A 16,634-nucleotide genomic window follows, 5' to 3' on the forward strand; every position below is an offset into this window, starting at 1 on the left:
ATCGCGGTTATAATATCGTTTAGGACCTTGAGCGTGGCTGAGGTGCACCCATGACCAGCTCGGAAACCAGATTGCATAGCGGAGAAGGTACGTCGGATTCGAAATGGTCGGTGATCTGTTTGTTAACTTGACTTTCAAATACTTTCGAAAGGCAGGGCAGGATGGATATAGGTCTGTAACAGTTTGGATCTAGAGTGTCACCCCCTTTGAACAGGGGGATGACCGCGGCAGCTTTCCAATGTCTGGGGATCTCACACGATACGAAAGAGAGGTTGAACAGGCTGGTCATAGGGGTTGCGACAATTTCGGCAGCTAATTTTAGAAAGGGTCCAGATTGTCTAGCCAAGCTGATTTGTAGGGGTCCAGATTTTGCCGCTCTTTCAGAACATCAGCTATCTGAATTTGGGTGAAGGAGAAGCGGGGGGGCATGGGCAAGTTGCAGCGGAGGGTGCAGAGCTGGTGGCCGGGGTAGGGGTAGCCAGGTGGAAAGCATGGCCAGCCGTATCAAAATGCTTGTTGAAATTTTCGATTATCGTAGATTTATCGGTAGTGACAGTGTTTCCTAGCATCAGTGCAGTGGGCAGCTGGGAGGAGGTGCTCTTATTCTCCATGGACTTTAAAGTGTCCCAAAACATTTTGGAGTTAGTGCTACAGGATGCAAATTTCTGTTTGAAAAAGCTAGCCTTTGCTTTCCTAACTGATTGTGTATATTGGTTCCTGACTTCCCTGAAAAGTTGCATATCGCGGGGGCTGTTTGATGCTAATGCAGTACGCCACAGGATGTTTTTGTGCTGGTCAAGGGCAGTCAAGTCTGGGGTGAACCAGGGACTATATCTGTTCTTAGTTCTGAATTTTTTGAATGGGGCATGCTTATTTAAGATGGAGAGGAATGCACTTTTTAAAAGAACAACCAGGCATCCTCTACTGACGGAATGAGGTCAATATCAATCCAGGATACCCGGGCCAGGTCAATTAGAAAGGCCTGCTCGCTGAAGTGTTTTAGGGAGCGTTTGACAGTGATGAGGGGTGGTCGTTTGACCGCGGACCCATTACGGACCAGGCAATGAGGCAGTGATCGCTGAGATCCTGGTTGAAGACAGCAGAGGTGTATTTAGAGGGTAAATTAGTCAGGATATCTATGAGGGTGCCCATGTTAACGGATTTAGGGTTGTACCTGGTAGGTTCGTTGATAATTTGTGTGAGATCGAAGGCATCTAGTTTAGATTGTAGGACGGCCGGGGTGTTAAGCATATCCCAGTTTAGGTCACCAAGCAGTACAAACTCTGAGGATAGATGGGGGGCAATCCATTCACATATGGTGTCCAGGGCACAGCTGGGGGCTGAGGGGGTCTGTAGCAAGTGGCAACAGTGAGAGACTTATTTCTGGAAAGGTGGATTTTTAGTAGAAGCTCAAACTGTTTGGGCACAGACCTGGATAGTATGATAGAGATCTGCAGGCTCTCTCTACAGTAGATTGCAACTCCGCCCCCTTTGGCAGTTCTATCTAGATGGAAAATGTTGTAGTTGGGAATGGAAATGTCTGAATCTTTGGTGGCCTTCCTATGCCAGGATTCAGACACTGCTAGAACATCAGGGTTGGCGGAGTGTGCTAACGCAGTGAATAACTCAAACTTAGGGAGGAGGCTTCTGATGTTAACATGCAAGAAACCAAGGCTTTTACGGTTACAGAAGTCAACAAATGATAGCGCCTGGGGAGTAGGAGTGATACTGGGGTCTACAGGGCCTGGGTTAACCTCTACATCACCAGAGGAACAGAGGAGGAATAGAATAAGGATACGGCTAAAGGCTTTAAGAACTGGTCTTCTAGTGCGTTGGGTACAGAGAATAAAAGGGGCAGATTTCCGGGCGTTGTAGAATAGATTTAGGGCATTATGTACAGACAAGGAAGTGGAAGTGTATGAGGACAGTGGAGGTAAACCTAAGCGTTGGGTAACGATGAAAGAGATAGCATCACTGGAGGCACCGATTGGGCTGGTCTCCGCGTGTGTGGGGGTGGGATAAATGAGCTATCTGAGGCAGGTTGAGTGGGACTGGGGACTCTACAGTGAAAAAGTACAGTAAGAACTAACCAAAACAGCAATAGGCAAGGCATATTGACATGGGAGAGAGGCATAAAGCAATCACAGGTGTTATTTGAGAGAGCTAAGACCACAGCTGGTAATGGCGACGAAGGTTTGAGCTGAGGCTAAACAGATAAACAGGATGGGGTACCGTATAAAGGAACAGTCCAGCAGGCATCAGCTGTGTAGCTGAGTGATCATAAGGTCCAGTGAACAGCAATAGGTGAGTCCGGGAGCAGTTCAGTGGCTGCTACGGCACAGGCGAGCAAGAGTCACGACTGTTGATTGCGTGTGCTAGCGGGCCGGGGCTAGCAGATGGATCTTCGTGGTCGTCGCAACGGGAAGCCTGTTGAAACCACATCAGACGATTACGTCGGCAGACCAGTCATGTAAAATAACACCACCACCAGACAGACGTTAGGTGGTTTTCTGATCTGTTTGGTGTCGTTGGTCTTAAATAAATGGTAAGGGTGCAGAAGTAACACAGTTGTTGAGGACTTGTAATCCTTTTATTGCAGCAGGGTGTGGAAGGGGGTTGGGAGGTTGTTGATCAATGACAGTTGTCATATTGCCATATACATGATATAGCTACACTAGTCTCTTAACTGATTAACTTTGAAGAGTCCAATATTTAGCCTCCATTTATCTCTTCTGAAGGAAATAACTTTTCTTATATGTTTAGAAAATAAGTGAAAATCAGTGTTTTGATATGTGTTTTTGGCTGTCGATTTTGGCTGATGATTTTTCCCTCTCTCTCAAGCTGATTTTGGCTTTGCACATCACCTCCAGTGTAATTCTATGGCGGCCAATCTGTGTGGCTCGCCAATGTATATGGTGAGAAACTCCTATTACACATACCTGTATATACCCTTACCTACATTATGGTCAAATACTGTACATGTGACCCTAACCCACTGTGCTCTGTCTGTGTGTGCTCAGGCCCCGGAGGTGATCATGTCCCAGAACTATGATGCCAAGGCTTATCTGTGGAGCATAGGAACCATAGTGTACCAGTGTTCAACTGGGAAAGCTCCATTTCAGGTGAGTAATACACACTCGCAATTTTAAGAGGATAATGTTAGGGAACTGATGTTGTTTTATGACTTACTAATGTTAATCCAAAATGTTCTCTCAAACCTCTGAATAATTTTGCATAAGAAACTTTTAAATAGGCCTTCTATGATTTACAATGCCTTTCGGAAAACGCTGATTATCCTGGTTCCTGTTATATTATAAAATAACTGACCATAGATCATATAAAAGACAGCCGTTAGCATAGCACAACACATCACAAGCCTGTGATATGTCCCTCTCAATCTCCTCCTCTGTTGTTGTGTTACTCCTGGGGGTCTGGGCTGTTGTGTTACTCCTGGGGGTCTGGGATGTTGTGTTACTCCTGGGGGTCTGGGATGTTGTGTTACCCCTGGAGGTCTGGGCTGTTGCCCCAAGTTGTTTAGAGATAGTAAACAAGCTGTTCTGTTCCTGCTAACAGCCAGGCTATCAGGCGGATGAGGAAATAGTTGGCGGCCATACGACCATGCCTCTGAGACGAGGGCAAACATTGTTTCACAACAGCCAGGGCAGGCAGGGGGCTTATCACTCTTGCATCCAGGAGGCCACTATTTGCGGTGGACTGTGGCATACAGTGTAGGTTGGGTTGATTGATACTGTGCTGAATCATGTTTTAAAGGAGTTCTAGAGAGCTGTTAGCAAGTGAAAATACACTGCTCAAAAAAATAAAGGGAACACTTAAACAACACAATGTAACTCCAAGTCAATCACACTTCTGTGAAATCAAACTGTCCACTTAGGAAGCAACACTGATTGACAATAAATGTCACATGCTGTTGTGCAAATGGAATAGACAACAGGTGGAAATTATAGGCAATTAGCAAGACACCCCCAATAAAGGACTGGTGTTGCAGGTGGTGACCACAGACCACTTCTCAGTTCCTATGCTTCCTGGCTGATGTTTTGGTCACTTTTGAATGCTGGCGGTGCTTTCACTCTAGTGGTAGCATGAGACGGAGTCTACAACCCACACAAGTGGCTCAGGTAGTGCAGCTCATCCAGGATGGCACATCAATGCGAGCTGTGGCAAGAAGGTTTGCTGTGTCTGTCAGCGTAGTGTCCAGAGCATGGAGGCGCTACCAGGAGACAGGCCAGTACATCAGGAGACGTGGAGGAGGCCGTAGGAGGGCAACAACCCAGCAGCAGGACTGCTACCTCCGCCTTTGTGCAAGGAGGAGCAGGAGGAGCACTGCCAGAGCCCTGCAAAATGACCTCCAGCAGGCCACAAATGTGCATGTGTCTGCTCAAACGGTCAGAAACAGACTCCATGAGGGTGGTATGAGGGCCCGACGTCCACAGGTGGGGGTTGTGCTTACAGCCCAACACCGTGCAGGACGTTTGGCATTTGCCAGAGAACACCAAGATTGGCAAATTCGCCACTGGCGCCCTGTGTTCTTCACAGATGAAAGCAGGTTCACACTGAGCACATGTGACAGACGTGACAGAGTCTGGAGACGCCGTGGAGAACGTTCTGCTGCCTGCAACATCCTCCAGCATGACCGGTTTGGCGGTGGGTCAGTCATGGTGTGGGGTGGCATTTCTTTGGGGGGCTGCACAGCCCTACATGTGCTCGCCAGAGGTAGCCTGACTGCCATTAGGTACCGAGATGAGATCCTCAGACCCCTTGTGAGACCATATGCTGGTGCGGTTGGCCCTGGGTTCCTCCTAATGCAAGACAATGCTAGACCTCATGTGGCTGGAGTGTGTCAGCAGTTCCTGCAAGAGGAAGGCATTGATGCTATGGACTGGCCCGCCCGTTCCCCAGACCTGAATCCAATTGAGCACATCTGGGACATCATGTCTCGCTCCATCCACCAACGCCACGTTGCACCACAGACTGTCCAGGAGTTGGCGGATGCTTTAGTCCAGGTCTGGGAGGAGATCCCTCAGGAGACCATCCGCCACCTCATCAGGAGCATGCCCAGGCGTTGTAGGGAGGTCATACAGGCACGTGGAGGCCACACACACTACTGAGCCTCATTTTGACTTGTTTTAAGGACATTACATCAAAGTTGGATCAGCCTGTAGTGTGGTTTTCCACTTTAATTTTGAGGGTGACTCCAAATCCAGACCTCCATGGGTTGATACATTTGATTTCCATTGATAATTTTTGTGTGATTTTGTTGTCAGCACATTCAACTATGTAAAGAAAAAAGTATTTAATAAGATTATTTCATTCATTCAGATCTAGGATGTTTTATTTTAGTGTTCCCTTTATTTTTTTGAGCAGTGTAGTTTGTCTTATGTTCATGTTTCCTTGAATGGCTAAATGATCTGCCTGTTTATTAGGAAGTCAGTAATAATTTAGCTGTAGGTTGAAGCTGTCTGAAATTCTAAGATGTGAACCTTCCTTAGTATTTGGTATAGGGCTATTCCTGCATTGGATTCTTTTAATAGTAATTATCGAGAGGAAGGCCTGCCAGGACAGTGAGTTCAGAGAAGACTCCGGGTCAGTGGCAGGGTGATTATGACATTGTGTAGTGTTCACTTAGACTGTCCATGTCACTGAGCCTTGTCCATTAAAAAAGTGGTAGTATGTGATTGTAAGTGAACAGCTGTGTGTTCCACCTGTAACAGACAGTAACAGACAGGATGTGTGTGTCCTGTGTTTGTCATGCAGGCCAGGAGCCCCCAGGAGCTGTGTCTCTTCTATGAGAGGAACAGGAACCTCCAGCCCAGGTTAGTAGTGAGCCCTGCAGGCCCCTGCTCTGAGAATCCACACACACACACACACACACACATGATTAGGTGTGACTGACTGAGGATAAACAGGCAGATTACTGGGAGATCGGTCTGCTCTGTCTAGTCAGTTTACTGACAGAGGACTTTAGGTAACCCTGTAATGTACTGCATGTGTTGACCCTAAAGAAACCACAGCTACCCCCTACCCACACATGGCCATACCCTGACCTACACATACATGTCCGCACACACAAACACTCACATGCAGGGATGCAATGCAGTAGGAGTATGTACAGTAAGTATACTGTATATCAGTGGCGGTTGATGCCGTTTAAGATGAGGGAGGATGATCACTTGGTTTATGAACATGGCCATATTTCTAGTACAGCATATTGGATGACTGTCATTCATATTCCATTTACCCAGCTCAGTGTAACAGCGATAGGTTTAGGCTACTACATGATACTCAAAATGTCCCTGTACCATCATGTTGCTACAACCTAGCCTATGAATGAAAGTTTACGAATGTAGGTGCACAGGTTGAGAGGATTTTGAGTAATCAAGGTGGAGTGACACATTCAATACCACCTTGCACACTCTTGCCTGCATCTAGCGTGTAATCATTAGTCCAAGAGTTATAAACAAGATTTTCTATTGGACAAACTCAGGTATGTTTATCCCTGTTTTGCTCCCGTTTAAGAAAAACATTTCTACAGAATAGGCGCAATGAATACACCCCTGATTACACGCAAACAGTTCACTTTCATACCAGACACATACAAAACAGCTCGTTGTCTTTAAGAAATGGAACACTAGTCACTTGAATAATGTTTACATATCTTGCACTACTCATATGTATATACTGCATTCTATTCTATAATATTCTACTGTATCTTAGTCCATGCCGCTCTGTCATTGCTTGTCCATATACAGTTGAAGTAGGAAGTTTACATACACCTTAGCCAAATACATTTAAACTCAGTTTTTCACAATTCCTGTCATTTAAATCCTAGTAAAAATTCCCTGTCTTAGGTCAGTTAGGATCATCACTTTATTTTAAGAATGTGAAAATGTCAGAATAATAGTAAAGAGAATGACTTATTTCAGCTTTTATTTCTTTCATCACATTCCCAGTGGGTCAGAAGTTTACATACACTCAATTAGTATTTGGTAGCATTGCCTTCAAACGTTTCGGGTAGCCTTCCACAAGCTTCCCACAATAAGTTGGGTGAATTTTGGCCCATTCCTCCTGACAGAGCTGGTGTAACTGATTCAGGTTTGTAGGCCTCCTTGCTCGTACACGCTTTTTCAGTTCTGCCCACACATTTTCTATAGGATTGAGGTCAGGGCTTTGTGCTGGCTTGACTTTGTTGTCCTTAAGCCATTTTGCCACAACTTTGGAAGTATGCTTGGGGTCGTTGTCCATTTGGAAGACCCATTTGCGACCAAGTTTAACTTCCTGACTGATGTCTTGAGATGTTGCTTCAATATATCCACATAATTTTCCTTCCTCATGATGCCATCTATTTTGTGAAGTGCACCAGTCCCTCCTGCAGCAAAGCACCCCCACAGCATGATGCTGCCACCCCCGTGCTTCACGGTTGGAATGGTGTTCTTCGGCTTGCAAGCAACACCCAAACAGTTCTATTTTTGTTTCATCAGACCAGAGGACATTTCCCCAAAAAGTACGATCTTTGTCGCCATGTGCAGTTGCAAACCATAGTCTGGCTTTTTTGGGCGGTTTTGGAGCAGTGGCTTCTTCCTTGCTGAGCGGCCTTTCAGGTTATGTCGATATAGGACTCGTTTTACTGTGGATATAGATACTTTTGTACCTGTTTCCTCCAGCATCTTCACAAGGTCCTTTGCTGTTGTTCTGGGATTGATTTGCACTTTTCGCACCAAAGTACGTTAATCTCTAGGAGACAGAACGCGTCTCCTTCCTGAGCGGTATGACGGCTGCGTGGTCCCATGGTGTTTATACTTGCATACTATTGTTTGTACAGATGAACGTGATACCTTCAGGCATTTGGAAATTGCTCCCAAGGATGAACCAGACTTGTGGATGTCTACAATCTTTTTTTTTAGGTCTTGGCTGATTTCTTTTGATTTCCCATAATGTCAAGCAAAGAGGCACTGAGTTTGAAGGTATGCCTTGAAATACATCCACAGGTACACCTCCAATTGACTCAAATGATGTAAATTAGCCTATCAGAAGCTTCTAACGCCATTACATATTTTCTGGAATTTTCCAAGCTGTTTAAAGGCACAGTCAACTTAGTGTATGTAAACTTCTGACCCATTGGAATTTTGATACAGTGAATTATAAGTGAAATAATCTTTCTGTAAACAATTGTTGGAAAAATTACTTGTGTCATGCACAAAGTAGATGTCCTAACCGACTTGCCAAAACTATAGTTTGTTAACAATAAATTTGTGGAGTGGTTGAAAAACGAGCTTTAATGACTCCAACCTAAGTGTATGTAAACTTCCGACTTCAACTGTACGTATATATTCTTAAATCCCATTCCTTACTAGTTTTATGTGTATTGGGTATATGTTGTGAAATTGTTAGATATTACTGCACTGTCGGAGCTAGAAGCACAAGCATTTCACTATACCCGCTATAACATCTGCTAAAAACGTGTATGTGACAAAATTTGATTTGATTTTTGTACAGTCGTGGTCAAAAGTTTTGAGAATGACACAAATATTACATTTTCACAAAGTCTGCTACCTCAGTTTTGATGATGGCAATTTGCATATACTCCAGAATGTTATGAAGAGTGATCAGATGAATTGCAATTAATTGCAAAGTCCCTCTTTGCCATGAAAATGAACTTTTTTTTTTTTATCCCCAAAAAACATTTCCACTGCATTTCAGCCCTGCCACAAAAGGACCAGCTGACATCATGTCAGTGATTCTCTCGTTAACACAGGTGAGAGTGTTGATGAGGACAAGGCTGGAGATCACTGTCATGCTGATTGAGTTAGAATAACAGACTGGAAGCTTTAAAAAGAGGGTGGTGCTTGAAATCATTGTTCTTCCTCTGTTAAGCATGGTTACCTGCAAGGAAACACGTGCCGTCATCATTGCTTTGCACAAAAAGGGCTTCACAGGCAAGGATATTGCTGCTAGTAAGATTGCCCCTAAATCAACCATTCATCTAATCCAAGATGGCGTAGCAGTGCGGTCGTGTTTTCTGTTGTGTGTCCATGTAAATAGCCTGTTTTTTGTATTTTACGTATATATTTCCCACACTTCTACTAAATATACTTTCCTGCAACCCGCCTCACTCAATGTGGAACGGATTCTATTACTTACTCACCTTTATCTAGAATCTCCAGTCGAAACTAGCTAGCCAGCTAATTAGTTACTTGCTATTAGCCACCGTTAGCGGTTTTCACCCAGAACGTCGGATTTTCTGCCGGAATAACTGAATCACTGGACCTTAACACCGGATCGCAACTAGCTAGCTGAAACCGAATGGATGTTGCTGTAGGCTAATCACCACTGCCCCCGAAGCAAGCACCAGTTAGCCTTGAGCTAGCCTCGAGCCAGGCCCATATCCCGGCTATCTACCTCTCTGTCTACCGGACGGGAGTAGCCAGCTAACTAGCTACTTGCTATTAGCCAACGTTAGCGGTTTTTCACCATCGTCCATGGCCTGCACTACCTACCAGCCAGCTCTAGCCTGGACTATTATCGGCCAGTCTGCACTGTCTGCACAGCGCGTTATCGACCCAGAACATATATTTTCTGCCGGAATCACTAAATCACTGGACCTTTAACACCGGATCGCAACTAGCTAGCTGCAACCAAATGGATGTTGCTGTAGGCTAATCACCACTGCCCCCGAAGCAAGCACCAGTTAGCCTTGAGCTAGCCTCGAGCCAGGCCCATATCCCGGCTATCTACCTCTCTGTCTACCGGACGGGAGTAGCCAGCTAACTAGCTACTTGCTATTAGCCACCGTTAGCGGTTTTTCACCATCGTCCATGGCCTGCACTACCTACCAGCCAGCTCTAGCCTGGACTATTATCGGCCAGTCTGCACTGTCTGCACAGCGCGTTATCGACCCAGAACATATATTTTCTGCCGGAATCACTAAATCACTGGACCTTTAACACCGGATCATCGCAACTAGCTAGCTGCAACCAAATGGATGTTGTTGTTGGCTACTGTGATTGCTTTATGCCTCTCTCCCATGTCAATATGCCTAGCCTATTGCTGTTCCAGTTAGTTCTTATTATACAATATCACTGTAGAACCCCAAGTCCCTCTCAAACGGCCTCAAATACCTCCTTTGTTCCACCCCCCATACACGCCGAGACCGGCTCAATTGGTGCCTCCAGTGATGCTATCTCTTTCATTGTTACCCAACGCTTAGGTTTACCTCCACTGTACTCATATCCTTTGATATCCTTGTCTGTACATAATGCCCTGAATCTATTCTACAACGCCCGGAAATCTGCCCCCTTTATTCTCTGTACCCAACGCACTAGAAGACCAGTTCTTAAAGCCTTTAGCCGTATCCTTATTCTAGTCCTCCTCTGTTCCTCTGGTGATGTAGAGGCTAATCCAGGCCCTACAGCCCCCAGTATCACTCCTACTCCCCAGGAGCTATCATTTATTGACTTCTGTAACCGTAAAAGCCTTGGTTTTCTGCACGTTAACATCAGAAGCCTCCTTCCTAAGTTTGAGTTATTCACTGTGTTAGCACACTCCGCCAACCCTGATGTTCTAGCAGTGTCTGAATCCTGGCTTAGGAAGGCCACTAAAAATGCAGAAATGTCCATCCCCAACAACAACATTTTCCGTCTAGATAGAACTGCCAAAGGGGGTGGAGTTGCAATCTACTGTAGAGATAGCCTGCAGAGCTCTATCATACTATCCAGGTCTGTGCCCAAACTGTTTGAGCTCCTACTTCTAAAAATCCACCTTTCCAGAAATGAGTCTCACTGTTTCCGCTTGCTACAGACCCCCCCTCAGCCCCCAGCTGTGCCCTGGACACCATATGTGAATTGATTGCCCCCCATCTATCCTCAGAGTTCGTACTGATTGGTGACCTAAACTGGGATATGCTTAACACCCCGGCCATCCTACAATCCAAACTAGATGCTCTCAATCTCACACAAATGATCAAGGAACCTACCAGGTACAACCCTAAATCCGTAAACATCCGCACCCTCATAGATATCATCCTGACTAACTTACCCTCTAAATACACCTCCGCTGTCTTCAACCAGGATCTCAGCGATCACTGCCTTATTGCCTGCGTCCGTAACGGGTCCGCGGTCAAACGACCACCCCTCATCACTGTCAAACGCTTCCTAAAACACTTTAGCGAGCAGGCCTTCCTAATTGACCTGGCCCATGTATCCTGGATGGATATCGATCTCATTCCATCAGTAGAGGATGCCTGGTTGTTCTTTAAAAGTGCTTTCCTCTCAATCTTAAATAACCAAAAAATTCAGAACTAAGAACAGATATAGCCCCTGGTTCTCCTCAGACTTGACTGCCCTTGACCAGCACAAAAACATCCTGTGGCGTACTGCATTAGCATCGAATAGCCCCCGCGATATGCAACTTTTCAGGGACGTTAGGAACCAATATACAGTGGGGGAAAAAAGTATTTAGTCAGCCACCAATTGTGCAAGTTCTCCCACTTAAAAAGATGAGAGAGGCCTGTCATATTCATCATAGGTACACGTCAACTATGACAGACAAAATTAGAAAAAAAATGCAGAAAATCACGTTGTAGGATTTTTTATGAATTTATTTGCAAATTATGGTGGAAAATAAGTATTTGGTCAATAACAAAAGTTTCTCAATACTTTCTTATATACCCTTTGTTGGCAATGACACAGGTCAAACGTTTTCTGTAAGTCTTCACAAGGTTTTCACACACTGTTGCTGGTATTTTGGCCCATTCCTCCATGCAGATCTCCTCTAGAGCAGTGATGTTTTGGGGCTGTCGCTGGGCAACACGGACTTTCAACTCCCTCCAAAGATTTTCTATGGGGTTGAGATCTGGAGACTGGCTAGGCCACTCCAGGACCTCCTTTGTTGCCCGGGCGGTGTGTTTGGGATCATTGTCATGCTGAAAGACCCAGCCACGTTTAATCTTCAATGCCCTTGCTGATGGAAGGAGGTTTTCACTCAAAATCTCACGATACATGGCCCCATTCATTCTTTCCTTTACACGGATCAGTCGTCCTGGTCCCTTTGCAGAAAAACAGCCTCAAAGCATGATGTTTCCACCCCCATGCTTCACAGTAGGTATGGTGTTCTTTGGATGCAACTCAGCATTCTTTGTCCTCCAAACACGACGAGTTGAGTTTTTACCAAAAAGTTCTATTTTGGTTTCATCTGACCATATGACATTCTCCCAATCCTCTTCTGGATCATCCAAATTCACTCTAGCAAAATTCAGACGGGCCTGGACATGTACTGGCTTAAGCAGGGGGACACGTCTGGCACTGCAGGATTTGAGTCCCTGGCGGCGTAGTGTGTTACTGATGGTAGGCTTTGTTACTTTGGTCCCAGCTCTCTGCAGGTCATTCACTAGGTCCCCCCGTGTGGTTCTGGGATTTTTGCTCACCGTTCTTGTGATCATTTTGACCCCACGGGGTGAGATCTTGCGTGGAGCCCCAGATCGAGGGAGATTATCAGTGGTCTTGTATGTCTTCCATTTCCTAATAATTGCTCCCACAGTTGATTTCTTCAAACCAGGCTGCTTACCTATTGCAGATTCAGTCTTCCCAGCCTGGTGCAGGTCTACAATTTTGTTTCTGGTGTCCTTTGACAGCTCTTTGGTCTTGGCCATAGTGGAGTTTGGAGTGTGACTGTTTGAGGTTGTGGACAGGTGTCTTTTATACTGATAACAAGTTCAAACAGTCTACAATAATCGAGAATTTCAACAAGCATTTTGCTACGGCTGGCCATGCTTTCCGCCTGGCTACCACTACCCCGGCCACCAGCTCTGCACCCTCCGCTGCAACTTGCCCATGCCCCCCCCGCTTCTCCTTCACCCAAATTCAGACAGCTGATGATCTGAAAGAGCTGCAAAATCTGGACCCCTACAAATCATCTGGGCTAGACAATCTGGACCCTTTCTTTCTAAAAATAGCTGCCGAAATTGTCGCAACCCCTATTACTAGCCTGTTCAACCTCTCTTTCGTAACGTCTGAGATCCCCAGAGATTGGAAAGCTGCCGCGGTCATCCCCCTCCTCAAAGGGGGTGACACTCTAGATCCAAACTGTTACAGACCTATATCCATCCTGCCCTGCCTTTCGAAAGTTTTAGAAAGCCAAGTTAAACAGATCACCGACCATTTCGAATCCTACCGTACCTTCTCCGCTATGCAATCCGGTTTCCGAGCTGGTCATGGGTGCACCTCAGCCACGCTCAAGGTCCTAAACGATATTATAACCAAGATCGATAATAGACAGTACTGTGCAGCCGTATTCATCGATCTGGCCAAGGCTTTCGACTCTGTCAACCACCGCATTCTTATTGGCAGACTAAATAGCCTTGGTTTCTCAAATGACTGCCTCGCCTGGTTCACCAACTACTTCTCAGATAGAGTTCAATGTGTCAAATCGGAGGGCCTGTTGTCTGGACCTATGGCAGTCTCTATGGGGGTGCCACATGGTTCAATTCTTGGGCCGACGCTTTTCTCTGTGTATATAATGATGTCGCTCTTGCTGCTGGTGACTCTCAGATCCACCTCTACGCAAACGACACCATTTTGTATACATCTGGCCCTTCATTGGACACTGTTAACAAACCTCCAAAACGAGCTTCAATGCCATACAGCACTCCTTCCGTAGCCTCCAACTGCTCTTAAACACTAGTAAAACTAAATGCATGCTCTTCAATCGAACGCTGCTGGCACCCGCCCACCCGACTAGAATCACTACTCTCGACGGGTCTGACCTAGAGTATGTGGACAACTACAAATACCTAGGTGTCTGGTTAGACTGTAAACTCTCCTTCCAGACTCACATTAAGCATCTCCAATCCAAAGTTAAATCTAGAATCAACTTCCTATTTCGCAACAAAGCCTCCTTCACTCATGCTGCCAAACATGCCCTCGTAAAACTGACTATCCTACCGATCCTTGACTTCGGCGATGTCATTTACAAAATAGCCTCCAACACTCTACTCAGCAAATTGGATGTAGTCTATCACAGTGCCATGTGTTTTGTCACCAAAGCCCCATATACTACCCACCACTGTGACCTGTACGCTCTTGTTGGCTGGCCCTCACTACATATTCGTCGCCAAACCCACTGGCTCCAGGCCATCTACAAATCACTGCTAGACAAATCCCCTCCTTATCTTAGCTCATTGGTCACCATAGCAACACCCACCCGTAGTATGCGCTTCAGCAGGTATAGCTCACTGGTCATCCCCAAAGCCAACACCTCCTTTGGCCGCCATTCCTTCCAGTTCTCTGCTGCCAATGACTGCAACGAACTGCAAAAATATCTGAAGCAGGAGACACTGATCTCCCTCACTAACTTTAAGCATCAGTTGTCAGAGCACCTTACCGATCACTGCACAGCCCATCTGAAATTAGCCCACCCAACTACCTCATATTGTTATTTATTTTGCTTATTTGCACCCCAGTATCTCTATTTGCACATCATCTCTTGCACATCTATCATTCCAGTGTTAATACTAATTGTAATTATTTTGCACTATGGCCCATTTATTGCCTTACCTCCATAACTTGCTACATTTGCACACACTGTATATATATTTTCTGTTGTATTTTTGACTTTGTTTTGTTTTACCCCATATGTAACTCTGTTGTTTTTATCGCACTGCTTCGCTTTATCTTGGCCAGGTCGCAGTTGTAAATGAGAACTTGTTCTCAACTGGCTTACCTGGTTAAATAAAGGTGAAATAAATAAATAAAAAATATCGGATCATCAAGAACTTCAAGGAGAGAGGTTCAATTGTTGTGAAGAAGGCTTCAGGGCGCCCAAGAAAGTCCAGCAAGTGCCAGGACCATCTCCTAAAGTTGATTCAGCTGCGGGATCGGGTCACCACCAGTACAGAGCTTGCTCAGGAATGGCAGCAGGCAGGTGTGAGTGCATCTACACGCACAGTGAGGCAAATACTTTTGGAGGATGGCCTGGTGTCAAGAAGGGCAGCGAGGAAGCCACTTATCTCCAGGAAAAACCATCAGGGACAGACTGATATTCTGCAAAAGGTACAGGGATTGGACTGCTGAGGGCTAGGGTAAAGACATTTTCTCTAATGAATCCCCTTTCCGATTGTTTGGGGTATCCGGAAAAAAGCTTGTCCGGAGAAGACAAGGTGAGCGCTACCATCAGTCCTGTGTCATGCCAACAGTAAAGCATCCTGTTGGCATGACGAACAATGCCTTTTCCAGCATGATGGAGCACCTTGCCATAAGGCAAAAGTGATAACTAAGTGGCTAGGGGAACAAAACATCGACATTTTGGGTCCATGGCCAGGAAACTCCCCAGACCTTAATCCCATTGAGAACTTGTGGTCAATCCTCAAGAGGCGGGTGGACAAACAAAACCCCAAAAATTCTGACAAACTCCAAGCATTGATTATGCAAGAATGGGCTGCCATCAGTCAGGATGTGGCCCAGAAGTTAATTGACAGCATGCCAGGGTGGATTGCAGAGGTCTTGAAAAAGAAGGGTCAACACTGCAAATATTGACTCTTCGCATAAACTTAATGTAATTGTCAATAAAAAGCCTTTGACACTTATGGAATGCTTGTAATTATACTTCAGTATACCATAGTAACATCTGACAAAAATATCTAAAAACACTGAAGCAGCAAACTTTGTGAAGACCAATACTTGTGTCATTCTCAACATTTGACCATGACTGTATATATAATTCCTTCTCGCATCAATCTACGCGCTCTCCTCCTCTCACCTTTTCCCTTTGCTTGTGGACTTCAGTGCATGCAGTAAAGTGTAGTCAGCATCAATCAGTTTAGCAGTTATACCAGCGGGCTCCGGTGGCAATAAATTAATAAAACCAAAAGCTTACCTTGACTTGAAAGAGTTCCAGTGTTGGATAGCCATAGCCAGCTAGCTAACATAGCATCCCTCTCTGTGCCGGGTGTTTGAGTATGCTAAACTAACTAGCTGCATTTGACACTAGCTAAGTAAGTGAAAAATATATATACTATGAAATATAGCCTGCTCTCCCTCTCGCTTCTCCTTGATTTTGGAAGAAATTAATTTGTTCAAAACTGTTCAAGTATTGTCTTTCTCTCTCTTTGAGTCAACTACTCACCACATTTTATGCACTGCATTGCTAGCTAGCTGTAGCTTATGCTTTCAGTACTATATTCATTCTCTGATCCTTTGATTGGGTGGACAACATGTCAGTTCATGCTGCAAAAGCTCTGATAGGTTAGAGGAAGTCATCCGGAAGTTGTCATAATTACTAAGTAAGTCTATGGTAGGGGGTGAGAACCATGACCCTCCTAGGTTTTGTATTGCAGTCAATGTACCCAGAGGAGGACAGAAGCTAGCTGTAACGATGACGCTGGGAGTCAGGAAGCAGGTGGTGAGTTTAATAATAATAAAGAACAAGAGAAGCATCTGGACATGAACACAGAACCAATACTGCCTGAAGAGTGATGCTTGGTAGTGCTAGATAAAGGGGTGTAATCAGGGTAGTGATGGAATCCAGGTGTGCCTCATGATGGGTTGCCAGGTGTGCATAATGATGGGTTGCTAGGACTGGTGGTTAGTAAACAAGCGATGTCCAGCGCTGGAGCAGGAGTAGATGTG

General features: G+C 45.3%; 1 pseudogene; it reads left to right on the forward strand.

The window, feature by feature from the left end:
• LOC123492707 overlaps nucleotides 1-16,634 on the forward strand; it is a 43,131-nt pseudogene that overhangs the window by 4,808 nt on the left and 21,689 nt on the right.

This window comes from Coregonus clupeaformis, chromosome 16 (genome assembly GCF_020615455.1).
Source record: "Coregonus clupeaformis isolate EN_2021a chromosome 16, ASM2061545v1, whole genome shotgun sequence".
NCBI lineage: Eukaryota > Metazoa > Chordata > Actinopteri > Salmoniformes > Salmonidae > Coregonus > Coregonus clupeaformis.